This window comes from Myodes glareolus, chromosome 19, assembly GCF_982192425.1.
Source record: "Myodes glareolus chromosome 19, mMyoGla1.1, whole genome shotgun sequence".
Taxonomy (NCBI): domain Eukaryota; kingdom Metazoa; phylum Chordata; class Mammalia; order Rodentia; family Cricetidae; genus Myodes; species Myodes glareolus.
The window spans coordinates 63,077,113-63,094,085 of record NC_142044.1 but is presented as its reverse complement, the minus strand read 5'-3'; the positions used below and the strand labels follow the sequence as shown (position 1 = coordinate 63,094,085).

Here is a 16,973-nt window from a genome sequence, read left to right as displayed (position 1 = left end):
TGGCCAGCGTGAGTGGGACAGAGAGAGATGCTGGAGATGCTGGTGCTTCCAACATTCCACACAGCTTCCTAGCCTGGTTTCTCACAACTGCAACACCAGTTTGCTTTTAACAGCTTTATTGGGGCTGGAGCAATGGCTCAGAGATTAAGAGCACTGGCTGCTCTTCCAGAGGTCCCGAGTTCAATTCCTACCAACCACACGGTGGCTTACAAGCATCCATAGTGAAATCTGGTTCCTCCTTCTGGCCTGTAAGTATACATGCAGGCAAAACACTGTATACAGAATAAATAAATTTTAAAAAATGATGTAGTAAAACATAACTCAAAATTTCTACAGACGCAAGCTAGGCAGTGGCGCACGCCTTTAATCCCAGCACTCTGTGAGTTTGGGGTCAGCCTGGTCTACAACAGCTAGTTCCAGGATAGTCTCCAAAGCTACAGAGAAACCCAGTCTCAAACAAACAAACAAACAAACAAAAAACCCAGCTTTATCAGTTGCCTTAGTTACTTTTCTATTTTTTTCTATTGCTGGACAAAACACCATGACCAAGGCAATATATAAAAGAAAGTGTTCAATGTGAGGCTTACAGCTTCAGGGGGCGAGAGTCCATTATGGCAGACCAAAGACGCGGTGGCAGAAGCAACTGAAAGCTTGTATCTTTTTTTTTTTTAAAGATTTATTTATTTATTATGTATACAACATTCTGCCTCCATGTTTGCCTGCAGGCCAGAAGAGGGCACCAGACCTCATTACAGGTGGTTGTGAGCCACCATGTGGTTGCTGGGAATTGAACTCAGGACCTCTGGAAGGGCAGCCAGTGCTCTTAACCTCTGAGTCATCTCTCCAGCCCCATAAAAGCTTGTATCTTGATCTGCAAGTTGGAGGCAGAGAGAGAGCTAACTGGGAATGGTGTGGGCTTTTGAAGTCTCAAAGCTCACAAAAAGTATTCAAATATATAAGCCTACGGGCCATTCTCATTCACACTACTCCATTCCACTCCTTGGTTCCACAGGCATGTGGTCATATCATAACAGAAAATTCATGTAGTCCAACTTCAAAGGTCCCCATACTGTTTTACAGTCTTAACACTGTTTAAAAGTCCAAAGTTCCAAAGTCTCTTCAGAGATTCAAGGCAATCTTTTAATCTGTAATGCTCTGTAAAATCAAAACAAAAAAGCAAAGTACATATTTACAGTACACAATGGCAGACAACATAAATTGTCGTTCTAAAAGAGGAATGGGAACAGAGAGAAGAAATATAGGACCAAAGTGCATATGTAAGACTGAAAGCTGAAAGAGCAAACCCCAAATCCTGTAGTTCCTTTTCCGATGTCGGAGGCCTCAGATGGCTCCACCCTTCCAACTTTGCTGATTGCACCACGTCAACACACTTCCTGTCCTCTTGAGCTGGTGCCACTCCTGTCTGCGGCTCCCCTTGGCAGGATATCCCACAGTTCAGGCATCTCCAGCATTGTGGGGTCTCCAGTGCAATCCAGTCTTCACTTTATGAGCTTCACACAAAGGCATCCCAGGGCCTCCTTGAAGGGACTCATTCCTCTTCCACGTGCCTGGCTTCGATGGCTCTCCTTCACCATGGAGGAAGGCTCCATGACCCCTGTACGCATGTATCCTTCATGACTCTAAAATCAGAACCCTGTGGTCGAATTCTGTTGCCTGCTTGCGATGGAGCCTGGCCCCTGAATCACATTGACACAAGCTTTTCTTTGTTGTTGCTTTTTAGGAGTAGAAAATGCCTCAGACCTTTAGAAGTTTAGCTGGATGGGGTCTTGCCCTAAGGGCACACTTCCTTTGTTCTTTTTCAGAGCAGGCTTTTCTTTAATTTCCTCATCTCTGAGCATAAGCCTTAGTTCCAACATTACATTTCTTGGTGCACTTTTTTGCTTCAAACTGTATATGTTGTATTTTTGCCCTACTTATTTTTTTCCTTTGTAGAACCATGTAAGTGATTACTAATAACTGAATGAAAAAAGAAATGAATAAGAGAACATGACTGCTTTTTATTATAGCTATAAGGTGTTAGGAATATTTTCCTAACCAAGTAACTCTGCCAACGCAAAATAATCTCAATCAAGCCAAATCAGACCAAATTAAAAGATATCCAGGTTTAATTAGACACCTGCATTCCCATGAGGCCTCAAGGAAAAACGGAAAGCCACCAATGTGACCACCAGGGAGGAAGAGGGAAAATCATATGTTTATTTTCTGGGGAACAGTTTAAATAGCCTGTGGGAGTGGTCTTGACCTTTCCTGGGAGGGGTCAAGGTTCAAGGGGCCTAGAGGAGGGGCCTCAAAAGATGGAGGCTGAACCTGAGATTACCATCCAGACTGTATAAGGGGTGACAGGAAGCTGAGTTGATATTTATGACCAACATTTAAGCTCTCTTTGGAGAAAGGAATGTCGACTCCAGTCTGGCTACTTCCTGCGGGCATGGGGCAACATTGGGGAGGGGAGAGCTGGGTGTTGGTGGGTTTGCTCTCAGCGAGAGGTGTGGCTGGAGAGGCATCCTGTGTACAGTCATACCCAAGACACCAGACATCGGTTTGTTGAGGTAGGTAAGAAGGCAGGTGTCAAGTGTCCTGAGTAGGAGCCTGCTTGAGCCTGGAGAGATGGTACCAGCAGGGGTGTCCCAGAAGCTTGGCAGCCAAGGGGGTGGTGAGGATTACCCTGTGAGGTCCAGTCCATCAAGGTTTAAGAGATCTAGGAGTTGGCTGTTTGAGGAGTACTCTGTCCCCTGGGGAGAGTGGGGCAGGTTTAGGGGCATTAGGGTCAACTGTGTGGGGGCAGGTAGACAACTGTCAGTGTGTGAACAGAGAAGGGACCTCAGAAGGGAGAGATAGGGGAGATACCCCACCAGTGGAGGAGTTTGGACTGGGAGGTGATGGTTAAGGAGAAAGGGCCTGCCATAAAGGAGCTCGAAAGGGCTCGGACCAGTAGGGGAACATGGGGTGGCCCTGAGGTGAGTAAGGGCAATGGGGAGAAGGGAGGGCCAAGATAACCTGAGTTCAATGGAGAGCTGTATTACCTATTGTTTGATGAGTCCATTGGCCCTCTTCGCCTTTCCCGAGGATTGTGGATGGTAGGGGATGTGGAATTTCCAGGAGATGGCATGGTTGCCGTGCACAGACAGTGAGGTCCAGCTGTTTGGATAAAAAGGCAACAGCCTGATTCGAAGGCCCAACCTGTTGTTAGAACTCTTGTGGCTACTCCTGACTGCTCCTCTGTATAGAGATGGTAAGGCTTCATGTGATCTGGAAGAGCAAGAGCAAGGGCTGTTAGAAGGTCATCCCGCCGTAGAGAGAAGTGGTGGTGGATGATGGCTGGGTGACTGAGAGGCCCCGTGGGGGTCTCTTTGACTGCCTGGTGCAGAGGCTTGGCTGTAATGGCAAAGTTAGGGCTCCAATGGCGAAAGAACCCTAACAGGCCCAAAAATGAGAGGATTTGAGCCCTTGTGGTTGGGGACTTTAAGTACCACAGGGCCTGGACCCTGTCAAAGGCGATGGTTTTAGACTCTGGGCTAAGTTGAACACCACTGTAGGAGAGCACATCTGAGCCTTAGTTGGTCAGACTTGATAGTCCAGGGATCCGAGGAAGTTTAGGACAGTAAAGAAGGCATCTTTTACGTCCAGAACAGTAAAGTAGGAGGTGGTAGGAGGGACGTGCGCAGAGGTGGCCTGTTGGGACAGAGACAGTGTAGGACTGCAGAGAAGCAGGTGGTCATCATATGGAGGAGCATGCTAGAACCTGCGTCAGAGTTTGAGCCGTCTCGAGCCAGAGCTTGGCCAAAGAAATGAGGGCTGTACCGAAAACCCTGAGGGAGAACAGTCCATGGAAGCTGTCTGGGGGACCAGGAGTCAGGGTCTTCCCAGGTGAAGGCAAAGAGGAAGTATGAGTCAGGGTGTAAAGGGACAGTAAAGAAGGCATCTTTTAGGTCCAGAACAGTAGAGGAGCGTTGAGAGAGGAGGCTGCTTGTTCAGCCCGGCTGCCCAGAACTGAAATAATCATACAGAAACTGTATTAATTAAATCAGTGCTTGGCCCATTAACTCTTTTTATTGACTAGTTCTTGCATATTAATTTAACTCATTTCCAGTGTTCAGTGTATTGCCACAAGGCTGTTGCCTACCTGGAGAAGTTCGGGCGTCTATCTCCAGCGGGGCTACATGGCTTCTCCCTGACTCCGCCTCCCTTCTCCCTGCATTCAGTTTAGTTTTTCCCACCTATCTAAGTTCTGCCCCACTATAGATCCAAAGCAGTCCTTTATTAACCAATGGTATTCACAGCATACAGAGAGGAATCCCATATCAAAGTAGGAGGTGGTAGGAGGGACGTTAGACAGGAGATTGTGTGGGTTGCTAACCAGAGGGTGAGCTGGAATGACTGCCTCATTTATGAGGCGGAGGTCTTGAACCAAGCAGTAAACACCAGAGAACTTACACAAAGGAAGAATTGGAGTGTTGCGGGGTGAATCAATAGGAATCAAAAGTCCTTGAGATAGGAGACAGTGATGATAGGCTTAAGGCCTCCACTGTGGGTTTCAGGAATAGGAAACAGATCTGGAAGGGAAGGATGGAGGGTCTTTAAGGTGAACTGGGACTGGCTGGTGGTGAGTAGCAATCACAGGAAGTGTCCTGTACTTGGGGATCTACTGGATCAGGGAGAGTAGGGACAGGACAGTCTGGGGTAGGAACCTGTGAGGCTATTAAAGTGAGAAGAAAGTGTGACTCAGGAGAGTGGGGGAGGCAAGCGAGTGTGGCCCCGAAGCGACTGAGAATATCTCAACCCAGTAGAGATGCAGGGCAAGCGGGTACCACTAGGAAGGAATGAGAGAAAAATTGCCCTGCAAGAATGCAGGGCAGTGGCAAAGTTTTAAGTGGGGAGGAATGGATCCTGTCTACTCCCATGACTAAAATTGGTGAGGGGAACATAAGGCCTGAGTGAGATATTAAACCAGAGTAGGTAGCTCCCATGTCCAAAAGAAAAGCAATGGACTTACCTGCTACCTGTAGCATTACCCTAGGCTCGGAGATGGCTATGGGAGTCCCCAAGTCTGGGCTGTGTCAATCCTCTGCAAGTTTGAGAGGTTCGAGGGCTGGCACAGTCTCACTTGCTGATGTTGGTGAGGCTGGGCCTCCGCGGCATGGCATAGAGGACAAGCCCGCACAGTGGCATTGTGATTTCCAGTGTCCAGGTTGCTGGCAGATAGGGCATGGCCTCGTGGGAGGCCCGGGGCAATATCATGCCAAATGGTCATTTAGACTACATTTGAAGCAGACTGCTGGCAAGGTTGACTTAGACTGAGCTCCGCCGGGATGGAACCTCGTGGTTGGCTTCCCTTGTGTCCTTTCCAGTGGCCTTAGGGCAGCTGCTAAGGCTTGGGCCTGCAGCATTGCTACCTGTTACAGCCTTCTCTGTCGGGAAGACTCAGGCTGGCCACTAACTCACAGAGATCCGCCTGCCTCTGCCTCCCGAGTGCTGGGTTTAAAGGCGTGCGCCACCATTTTCCAGTTTAAACTTTTTTCTAATATCTGGTGCAGGCTGAGAAATGAAATGGGTAGCCAGGACTGTGGCTCCCGCTGGGGAGGCTGGGTCCAGCCTGGTATACTGGACCATGGTCTCTTGTAATTGATTTAAAAAATCGCTGTGTTTTTGTCAGCTAGCTGTGTGATCTCTTGAAGTTTGTCAAAATTAACTATTTTTTCTGAGACCATTTCCATACCCTGAAGGAGGTAATGAACCATGGTGTCCCGCCTCTGTCGGCCGCTTTGGCCAGGTTGGTAGTCCCAATGTGGTTCTGTGGCTGACACAGTCACAGGGACTGCACTGTCTACCAGATGAGTCTGGTCTGCATATTGTCTAGCTGCTGCCTGAATTCTACTTAGCACCTCAGGAGTGAGAGTAGAAGCTTGGATGACATAGTAATCATGCCAGGTTAGATTGTAGGCTTGGATCAGACAGGAAACTTTAATACAAGCAGGAGGATTAGCAGAAAAGGAACCCAGCCGCTTTTCTGTTTGAGAAAGATCTGAAAGAGAAAAGGGAACATGGACTTTAACAATGCCATCAGCTCCTGCTACTTCCCGGAGAGGGCAGAGAAGGGCAGGGCTATGGTGGGATCTGGTATGGAAGGAGACGGGGAGGGGGGGGATTGGGAAAGGTTAACCCAGTGCTGCGGTGTGGGGGAGGGGAGGAAGGTGGGTAAGGGGAAAGTTGACCTTGAACTTCAGCTTTGGCTAGGGAGGGAAGGAGGTGAGAGTGGGTACGGAGAGGAATATGGAGAATGTTGTTCCACGTTGTACCCAGAGAGAGACCACCAGAGAGGCCCAAACTGTAATAAGCAAGGTTTAATCAGTATAATACAAACATGTTTGGAACCCCTGCCTTCAAAACCCTCCAAAAGCAAGGTAGAGCTTTTAAAGACATAACTACAAAGAGGCTTTTTGAAGCTGCTTTGGCATAGGTGCAAGGACTTTTGCTCCCTCCCATCCTGCTAAGTCAGCTTTCTCCTTGTTTTTTTTTTTTTTTTGTTGTTGTTGTTATTTATTTATTTATTTAGTGCACAACATTCTACCAGCATGTATGCCTGCACACCAGAAGAGGGCACTAGATCTTATCATAGATGGTTGTGAGCCACCATGCGGTTGCTGGGAATTGAACTCAGGACCTCTGGAAGAGCAGCCAGTGCTCTTAACCATCTCTCCAGCCCCCTCCTTGTTTTTTTTATTTTCTTTGTTTTGTTTTGTTTTGTTTTGTTATCACCAGGTGGTTGTCTGGGCTAAGTTACCTTGTGCTGGGGATCTCAGGGGGAATAGGAGGGGGAAGGCCACTATCTTCCTGGGAAAACATTCTGCTAGGAAATTTCTTCTCGCCCCTTTGAGAAAAAGGGGTGAAGGTCCTACACTCCACAGGAGAAGGTTGGGTAATGAGGGTTTGATGGAGTAGGGGAGGGGCCAGTGCCTCTGGTTGCATGGTCAAGGCTGAACTATCCGGATCCCAATTCCCAGATGACCGGAAATCTGGAGGTGCCATGATCCTAGCGACCAAAACTGGTGCTGCAAGACACTGAGGGAGGGGCGGGAGGGCAGTGCCCAAAAATCATGGACACATGAGAGTTCTGTCCATTTGTCCCCACAGTGACAAAAATTTTCTAGGCCTCAGAGGACGGTAAACTCAAGGCTTCGCTCTGGTGGCTTTCGCGTCCCATTGTCAAGGTCATATTGAGGCCAAATCTCAGTGCATAGAGAAATTAGCCACTTGGGACAGATTGTATGATACAGTCCCAATTTATAAAGCTTTTGTAAGAGTCATCCCAGGGGTGATAACACATCTGGCTTCAAATTGCAAACGTCCATTTTAAAAGTCTATGTCCAATTATGTAGCTTAAGTCTATTACAATTTGTCCACTGAAATAACTCTTGGGCCAAAACGGGGCTGTGAAAATTGAATGTCAGGTGTCCTGGACAAACAAAATTCACTTCAGTTAAAGTCTCAGCTTTCACCACATGGGTCAGGCTTTTGGCGTGGACCACGTCTTCAACAAAAGCCCGAAAATCGACAAAAGTAAACACGAATGGGTCCCCCCAAACCCTAGTAGCATAGACAAGAAAAGGGACTCATCAAGACGAAGTCAATCTAGGCCGGAAGCCGGTTTTAACCTGGTGGATAGCAGGGGGGTAAAGACGTTTCCAGCATGTGGCCGTGGGCCCGCAGAAAAAAACAACCCCTTGGTGGGCTCTCTAAGATGTTAGGAAATGGGAAGCCACCAGAGCGACCACCGACTACTGGAGAGGAAGAGGGAAAACCATGTTTATTTTCTGGGGAGCAGTTTAAGTAGCTTGTGGGAGTGGTCTTGACATTTCCCGGGGAAGGGTCAAGGTTCAAGGGGCGCAGGGGAGAGGCCTCCAAAGATGGAGGCCAAGGTTGGGATTACATAAAGTAGAGTCCAGAGTGAACATGGCCAGACTGAGCCTTGTGAGGAGAGGGAGGGCAAGAGAAGAAGAAGCAAACAGGAGGGGCAGCTTGGAACAAGAGACCAAAAAGGCAAAAGGCAAAATAGCTAGAATACATAGGAGTATATGGGAAGGACAGCCCTGCCCACGGATTGGAGAGGTCAGGGTAGGGTAGGGCTTTGACCAGGAGGGTCCTGTAACCAGTAGGGACAGAGGAATGCTGGGAGAACCTGGTGGCCAGAGTCTGCCTTGATACGCTAATAGGCACTTGATCTGTTTGTCCTGGGTTTGAATATTAGTCTGCTTTGAAATCTCCTCACCCAGAGAAATTAGTCCATGATTTTTTAATTTAAACTGAGGCAGATTCTTGGGACAAAGGCAGAAGGCAGCCACATTCTTTGCCAAAATATCACAAGACTGGCCTCTAGCCCAGTTACTAATATTCCGATCGGAAGCTCTTGCGTTGGTCCTCCATAATCCACATCCCTCTCAGTACTTTTGTCCCAGCTCCTACTTGGATATTCCATTAAATCCTGCTTATCATATTCAAATAGTTTCCTAAGCTGAAGTCCCAAAGTCTTCCACATTCCTCCGAAAGCCAGCATGGTCTGGCCTGTTACAGTAACACCCCATTCCTGGTACCAACTACTTCTTAGTTATTATTTTTTTTTAATGCTGTGATAAACTACTATGACCAAGGCAATGTATAAAAGAAAGTGTTAAACTGGTCGGTGGTGCGTGCTTTTTATCCCAGCACCTGTGAGGCAAAGGCAGGGAGATCTCTGTGAGTTTGAGACCAGCCTGGGCTAACAATTCTGTTTCAAAAAAACAATAAATAAATAAAATACACACACACACACACCAGAAAACCTAAGAACCTCATAAAAAATAACCACAAAAGTACAAAATTAGAAATCAAAATATACAAGCACAAAACCAATAAGGCAAAAAAATGCCCTCCAAAATCTATATGAGATAAAAAGTTTACAAAAAATACCATTGAGTTAATTTTGTGTTGGTCATCTACTCCGTGGGGTCTACTTTGAAGTGTGCTTAATATACTCAGAGAGACCCCATTGGAGAAGACTCATTTTTCCTTTGCAAACAGGTACCAATTGCAGTCAAGGGACAGAGGTAGGCGGATCTCTGTGAGTTTGAGGCCAGCAGAGGGAGTGCTAGAACAGGTTCCAAAGCTACACAGAGAAACCCTGTCTCAAAAAACAACAACAACAACAACAACAACAACAACAACAAATCCCAATCAATCAATAAATAAAAAACAAACAAAAGAATTTATTTATTGTTTGGTTTTTTTCTAGAACTCACGCTGTAAACCAGGTTGCTGTCAGACTCACAGAGATCCATTTACTTCTATTTTCGTGTGGTTGGCTCCTCCTTTTCTCACTCTTCTCCACTCCCCAGACTTCTCATATTCATTCTCTCTGCCTGCCAGTCCTGCCTGTCCTTTCTCCTTCCTTGCTATTGGCTGTTCAGCTCTTTATTAGATCAATCAGGTGTTTTAGACAGGCACAAAGGAACACAGCTTTAAAGAGTTAATCAAATGCAACATAAAAGAATGCAACACATCTTTGCATCATTAAACAAATGTTCTGCATCATAAATAAATGTAACACATCTTAAAATAATATTCCACAACACTGGTATATAGAAAAGCTATTGAGTTTTGTATTTTGTATGCTAATTTGTATTCTGCAACTTTGCTAAAAGATTCAGTGGAGCCTGTATAGTCCTTCAGTATCATGGCCTCTTTGACTAGGGATAGTAGGAATTCTCCCTTTCCTATTTGTATCCTAACCTTGCTGCTTTTTCGCTGCTGTGAAGAGACACCAAGACCAAAGCAGCCTATAAAAGGAAACATTTAGTTGGGGGGCTTGTTTGCAGTTTCAGAAGGTGAATCCATGACCATCAAGCTGAGAACATGGTGGCAATAATGCAGACACAGTGGTGGAGCAGCCGCTGAGAACATATGTTGAGGCAGCAATTGTGGAGAAGTAAGACTGGGCCTGGCATGGGCTTTTGAACCCTCTAAGCCCATTCCCAGTAATACACCTGCTCCAACAAGGTCACACTTCTTAACCCCCCAAAACCAAGTAGCAACCAGCGTTCAAATATATGAGCCTATGGGGGCCATTCTCATTCAAACCACCACGGCCCCCTTCTCTTTCTCTTGGCTAATTGCCCTAGCTAAGAATGTATGCAGTATGTTGACCAGAGCATATACAGTCAGCACTTTGACGCTTAGATTTTACAGGAAATGCTTTCCTCATTTTTTCTCCATTTAGTATAATGTTGGCTACAGGTTTCTTAGATATATGTTATTGTATCAAGGTACATTCCTTCCATTCCCAGTTTCTTCAGGACCTCCATCACGAAGGCAGTTTGAACTTTGTCAAATGCCAGGTTTCTTGTTGCTGTTTTGTTTGTTTTTGTTTTGTTTTGTTTCTACAGACACGGCCCTGTGATTTCTGTCCCTGGAGTTGTATATGGTGTGTTACACCTCTTGATTCATATTTGTTGAACCAAGCAACAAAGAGCAAGCATTCTTAGGCTGAAACTGACACACTGATGGTGTGTGATTTTCCTGATATATTCTTGAATTCAGTTTGCAGGTATTTTGTTAAGAAACTTTATATTTACGGTTCTCCCTTTTGCTGTGTCCTTATCCATGGGGTCCGGCATGGTTCTGGTTTGTAGGATGAAAGATCCTTTCCCTTTGTTTGTTTGTTTTTCAGTACAGGGTTCTCTGTGTAACAGCCCTGGTTGTCCTGGAACTCATTCTGTAGACCAGGCTGACCTCGAACTCACAAGTGTTGGGATTAAAGACATGCGCCACCAATGCCTGGCTTCTCTTTCCCTTTTCACTTTATGAAATCACCCCCAAGCATTGGTGTTGGGTCTTCCTTAAAAGACTAGGCGATTCGGCTGCAAATGTGTTCACTTCAAGGCTTTTCTTTGTGGAGAGATTTGAAAATTACTACTTCAGTGGCTGTATGTATATGGTGGCACAAGCCTTTACTCCCAGCACTTGAGAAGCAGAGGCAGGTAGATGTCTGTGAGCTCTATGTGGCCTGGTCTATAGAGAGAGTTCCAGGCCATACAGAGCTACATGAGATCCTGTCTCAAAAAAAAAAACAAAACTCATTGCTTGTTATAGTTCTGTTTATGATGTTTCTTTTTAAAAATCTATTTGTGACTTTAGTTTTAGCAAGTCATATGTGTTGAAGAATTTTCCCATTTCTTCTAAATCTTTTAGCTTTAAAAATTTTTTTACTTAAAATATAATTAGATAGTTGGGTATAGTGGCACCCACCTTTAATCCCAGCACTCATAAGGCAGAGGCAGGCAGATCTCTATGAGTTCAAAGCCAGCGGTCTTACAAAGAGAGTTCCAGTACAACCAGGACTACACAGAGAGACCCTGTCTCAAAAACAAACAAAAGAAATACACACACACACACACTACATTATTTTCTCCTTTTCCTTTCCTCCCTTTCAGCCCCTCCTTTCTTATTCTCTCTCTAATTCATGGCCTCTGGCCTCTTCTTTGTTATTTAATGTGTGTGTGTGTGTGTGTGTGTGTGTGTGTGTATCCCTAAATGTATAGATACAACCTGTACAGTCTGTATATTGTTACTTGTATGTATATATTTTCAGGACTGGCCATTTGATATTTGATAACCAACTGGAGGGTCTCTTCCCTGAGGAAAACTATTTTTCTCACTCTCAAAATCCCTTAGATTTAGAGTCTTTGTCTAGAGTTGGGGTCCTGTGAGATATCCCCCCTTGCACATGAGCACAATTATTGGTGTTGTTCTTGTCCAGGCCTTGTTCAGGCAGTGTGTTATTACACTTCCTGGTTGTATTTTCCCTGACACTTCTAGGAGACACAATCTCACAGCAGATGTCCTGTTTCTCTGGATCCTACAAGCTTCCTGCTCTCTCTTCTGGGGTGTTTCCCGAGCCTTTGGTGCAGGAGCTGTGTTGTCCGTGGGTCACCCGGGGAACCACACAATCACTTGTTCTCTGTATTTTGATCAGTTGTGACTTTCCTTAATGGTCTACATCTGTTGCAGAGAAGTTTCTTTGGTGAGAGGGAGCTACACTTATCTGTGGGTGAAATTACCTGGCACGAGTGAGAAAGAAACAAGGAAGACACAACAAACCCGCTTAGGAGTTTTTTGGAGGGGGGTGTACAGGACTGGTGAGGTCAGTGTGCAGAGAGAGAGCTGAAGATGGCGCGTCAGGCATTTAAAGGCTGCCTGGCGCATGCACACAAGGGAATGAAGTGGCTACGTCATACACAGATGATGAAACTCACGCATGTGAACAAGGGCTCACGCGATTGCTTTATATGTAGAGGATGCAACCATGGGTCACGCCTGAGGGCTTGTCCACACATGCGTTGCCCTGGAACCCAGAAGTGTCAGCCATATTGTGGCTGAAATCATAACATTCCACCCTTTTGTTTATTATAAAAATTTGGGGAGTTTGGGGTCTTTAATGGGTGGGAATGGGGCAATAATTTGGGAAGTTTGGGGGTCTTTAATGGGTGGGACCTACATGTATCATATGTAATTTTAGATGGACAGTAATATGAATCCTTATGACTTTTTCAGACATCCCTGCTGTTATTGTCTTCTCCCTCCTATTCCTTCTGTGTTAACTTCCCTCCCCACTCCTTCCCATTTCTCCCTTCAAATCTCTCGTACTTGTTCCCTGCTAGTGAAAGACTCCCGGAGTGGGGAGACTCTCACTCAAGTCTTGGGATAACAGGACCCCACAGGACCTTACGAGAGACCGTCTTTGCTGCAATCACACGGGGTTTATTGACAGGACAGGAACCAGCACACTGGGGCTGAAATTCATTTCCCACGCAGAGGTAGAGGAGTTCGACCCCAAGTAGCTGGGAGAAGAGGTATTTAAGGAAAGAAACCATAACTCAATAACCCAAAGCAGGTAGGGAGGGCGTCATTGGAAAATTCTGAAAATACCAGTGATCATTGGAAAATTCTGAAAATACCAGTGATAATCACAAGGGGATAACTCCCTGTTTCAAGATTATTCTCAAGATTATAATCTAACTTTATGATCAGATAGTTCCTGGAACAGAGTAACTGAACCAGCTAACCTAGATTTTTGGTTCTTCTCTTCCTGCTAGATTTTTTTGGCTCTACTCTTTCTGCTAGCGGGGTCTGAATTTATCTGGGTCTTTCACTAGTCTGTCTCGTCTCTTTCGCTTTTTCTCATAATCAGGGTCCCTTCTCACTTTCCTGGCTTCTGCAGTTATAGACTCCTATCTGAAGATTTATAGCTAGGAGCCATATATAAGAGAAAGCATGCAATGTTTGTCTTTGCAGAACTGGAACACCTTGTTCAATATAATCTTTTCTAGTTCCATCCATTTACTTACAAAGTTCATGATTTCATTTTCTTTACAGCTAAATAACCTTCCATAGTGTATATGTACCCTGTTTTCATTATTTCATTTTATTTAGGTTGTTTCTGTTTCTTAGCTGCTGTAGGCACATGGCTGAGCAAATGTCTGTGGAGTAAGATTTTGAGTCCTTTGGGCACATGCCAGGGAGTTGTATAGCGCACTCATATGGCTATTTATTTTTAGCTTTCTGAGAAAATTTCACACTGATTTCCAGAGTGGATGAACCAGTTGGAAATCTGACCAACCATAAATGAGTGTCCCCTCCCCCCACATTCTCTCCAGCATTTGTCAGTTGTTTTGTTGATCTTTGTCATTCTGACTGTGGTAAGAAGAAATCTCATAGTTGTTTTGAGATTTTAAGACATTTTTTTTAATTTTATTTTTTTGTACATGGGTGCTTTGCCAGCATGTATGTTGTATACCATGTGCATGTAGTATCCACAGCAGCCAGAGAGAGCATTGGATGTCATAGCCACATGTTGGGGTGACATCTGCTGTGAGCCCTACATGATGATTGAGGAGCATCTGTCGGGGTCCAGCCTCGACAGGTTTGTATGTTCTAGGGTAGGGGCATGTGGATTAGAAATGTTAGACAGAATAGATAGATACAAAAGAAATACACAGGATAGTACTGGGAGGGCAACTCAGTGAGTACTGAATCTCTCTCTCTCTCTCTCTCTCTCTCCCTTTCTTCCTTCCTCCCTCCCTCCCTCCCTCCCTCTCTCCCTCCCTCCCTTCCTTCCTTCCTTCCTTTCTTCCTTTCTTTCTTTAGGTTTTTTCAAGACAGGGTTTCTTTGTATCTTTGGAACCTGTCCTGGAACTAGCTCTTGTAGACCAGGCTGGTCTTGAACTCACAAAGATCCGCCTGCCTCTGCCTCCCAAGTGCTGGGATTAAAGGTGTGCACCGCCACCCCACCGCCACCGCCGCCACCACCACCGCCGGGCTCTTGTTTATTTCTTATGATCCTTAAACATTCCAATTCCTAAAAGGGGAAGAAAGCAAAAGGCTTTTTTTTTTAAAAAAAAAATCTTTGTGTAATGAACAAAGAAAGTGATTACCATCTTAATACCCAAAACACCAAGTAACCACACCCTAGGTTAAGAAGTCTTTGTTAGGAGCCACACCAAGTCAAACCCGTTGTCAATAACCTTGAAGGAGCAGGAATAGACCTGAATTCTCTGACCTCCTTCTGTGGGCACCTACAGTTGTATTCCCTGGAACTGAAGTTGCAGTTGGAGTTGTCACGTGGGTTGGGAAATGGTCTTGGATCCCCGCACACGTTCCTCTTAACCACTGAACCATCTCTCCAGCTCACTCAAAGTTGGTTTGTTTTGCAATTCCTGAAGTACTAGGAGCGAGGAACTTTTGGGGGAAATTATTTTTAGCCATTTCTATTTGTTTTTATTTTTTTAATATTTATTTATTTATTTATTTTGAGATAGGGTTTCTTTGTGTTACAGCTCTGGCTTGAACTCGCTTTGTAGATCAGACTGGCCTCTAACTCACTGAGAACCGCTTTCCTCTGCCTCCTCTGCATCCCAAGTGTTGGGATTAAAGGTGTGCATCACCACTGCCCGGCTCATTTCTATTTCTTGTTTCTCCTTCAACTGTTGCAGAATGTCTCACTGGGTACTATAGACTAGGTTGGCAGTTGTGACTCTTTAGATCTTGGAGTGCGTTGCTCTGGGCTCACGTAGCTTTCAGTTTTTACACTGAGAAATCAGCTGTTACCCTGATGGGTTTTCCTTTCTTTGTGACTTGTGGTTTTTTCCTCTAGCAATCCTCAATGTTGTCTTTTTGTTCGTATTCTTAGTGTTTTCACTATGATATGCTATGTGGAGTTTCTTTTCTGATCTTGTGTATTTGGTGCTCTGTGTATTTCTTCTTTATTTCTTCCTTTCTTTCTTCCTTTCTTCCTTTCTTCCTTTCTTCCTTCCTTCCTTCCTTCCTTTCTTCCTTCCTTTCTTTCTTTCTTTCTTGTTTTTTGAGACAGAGTTTCCCTATGTGACAGTCCTAGCTGTCCTGGAATTAGCTCTTGTAGACCAGGGTGGCCTCAAACTCACAGAGATTCACCTGCCTCTGCCTCCTGAGTACTGGCATTAAAGCTCTGTGTGTTTGTTATATCAGTATGTCTTTCTTTAGTTTGGGGGAAATTCTCTTCTTTGATCTTGTCAAAGATCTGGTCTATCCCATTGACCTGGATTCTTCTCCTTCATCTATTTCTATTCTTTGAGGATTTGGTCTTATCATGATGTCCCACATTTACTGCATGTTCCTTTTCTGCGGTTTTATTTTTTAATTTTTTTCATAATCTTTGCTTGTTTGGTGGCATTCCTCAACTCTATCTTCCAGGCCTGAGATTCTATCTTCTGCTTATTTACCCTACTTGTAAGGCTTTCCCTTGACTGTTTTGGCATGGGTTATCATTTCATCTTGAGCTGTCTAATATTTCTATCTCTTTATTGAATTTGGTTTTCAAATTCTGAATTATCTTCATTATTTTAGTCTTTCTCATGTTTGTGTTTTCTTGGGCATCACTTAGGCATTTAATCCGTTTTCCTTAAGGTCAGTAACTGTTTGTTTCTTCTCAAAACTTGAATTCTTTGATAAAGGTTATGTTTGTTCTTTTAAGTTCTGTTTCCGGGCTGGAGAGATGGCTCAGCGGTTAAGAGCATTGCCTGCTTTTCCAAAGGTCCTGAGTTCAATTCCCAGCAACCACATAGTGGCTCACAACCATCTGTAATGGGGTCTGGATCCCTCTTCTGGCCTTCAGGCATACACAGAGACAGAATATTGTATACATAAATAAATAAATATTAAGTTCTGTTTCCTGGGGTTCTTCTGGGTCATTCTCATTGGAGGACATTTCTATAGGACTGGTGACTTTGGGCTGGGGAAGGATACTGTCTTCATGTTTCACATTGTCTGGATGAGATCTGCGCATGTGAACTTCTTCTCTTGATTTTTTTACTATATGGACTGAGCAGGCTGGGACACAACTCAGAGATCTGCCAGCCTGCCCTTCCGAATGCTCAGATTAAAGGCCTGCACTACCACACCCGTGTCTTAGTCTCTGTTCCTTTGCTGTTAAGAGACATTATGACCAAGTTCATGAAAGAAAGCTTTAATTGGAGGCTTGCTTACAGTTTCAGAGGCCGGAGCATCATGGCAGTGAGCATGGTCCATGCATGGACTGGAGCAGGAGCTGAGAGCTGCATCCTAGTCTGCAGGCAGAGAGAGAGAGAGAGAGAGAGAGAGAGAGAGAGAGAGAGAGAGGAGGAGGAGAGAGGACTCTGGTCTTGGCATGGGCTTTTTGAAACCTCAAACCCTACTCCCCAGGGACATACTTCCTTCAACAAAGCCATACCCCTTCATCCTTCTAATCCTTTCCAGCAGTGCCACTCCCTGGTGACTAAGCATTCGAATATATGAACCTATGGGGGGCACTCTTATTCACGCCACCACACTGGCCTACAACGTTTCTCTTTTAAAATTATCTGTTGTTATTGTTATTAGTGTGAGAGAGAGCAAGAGATGGAGAGAGTGAG

General features: G+C 44.9%; 1 protein-coding gene across 1 annotated transcript in view; it reads left to right on the top strand.

Moving 5' to 3' along the window:
- The window catches only part of Fam186a (family with sequence similarity 186 member A), a 66,742-nt gene that overhangs the window by 1,427 nt on the left and 48,342 nt on the right, over positions 1-16,973 (top strand). The gene's annotated exons all lie outside the window — the stretch shown is intronic.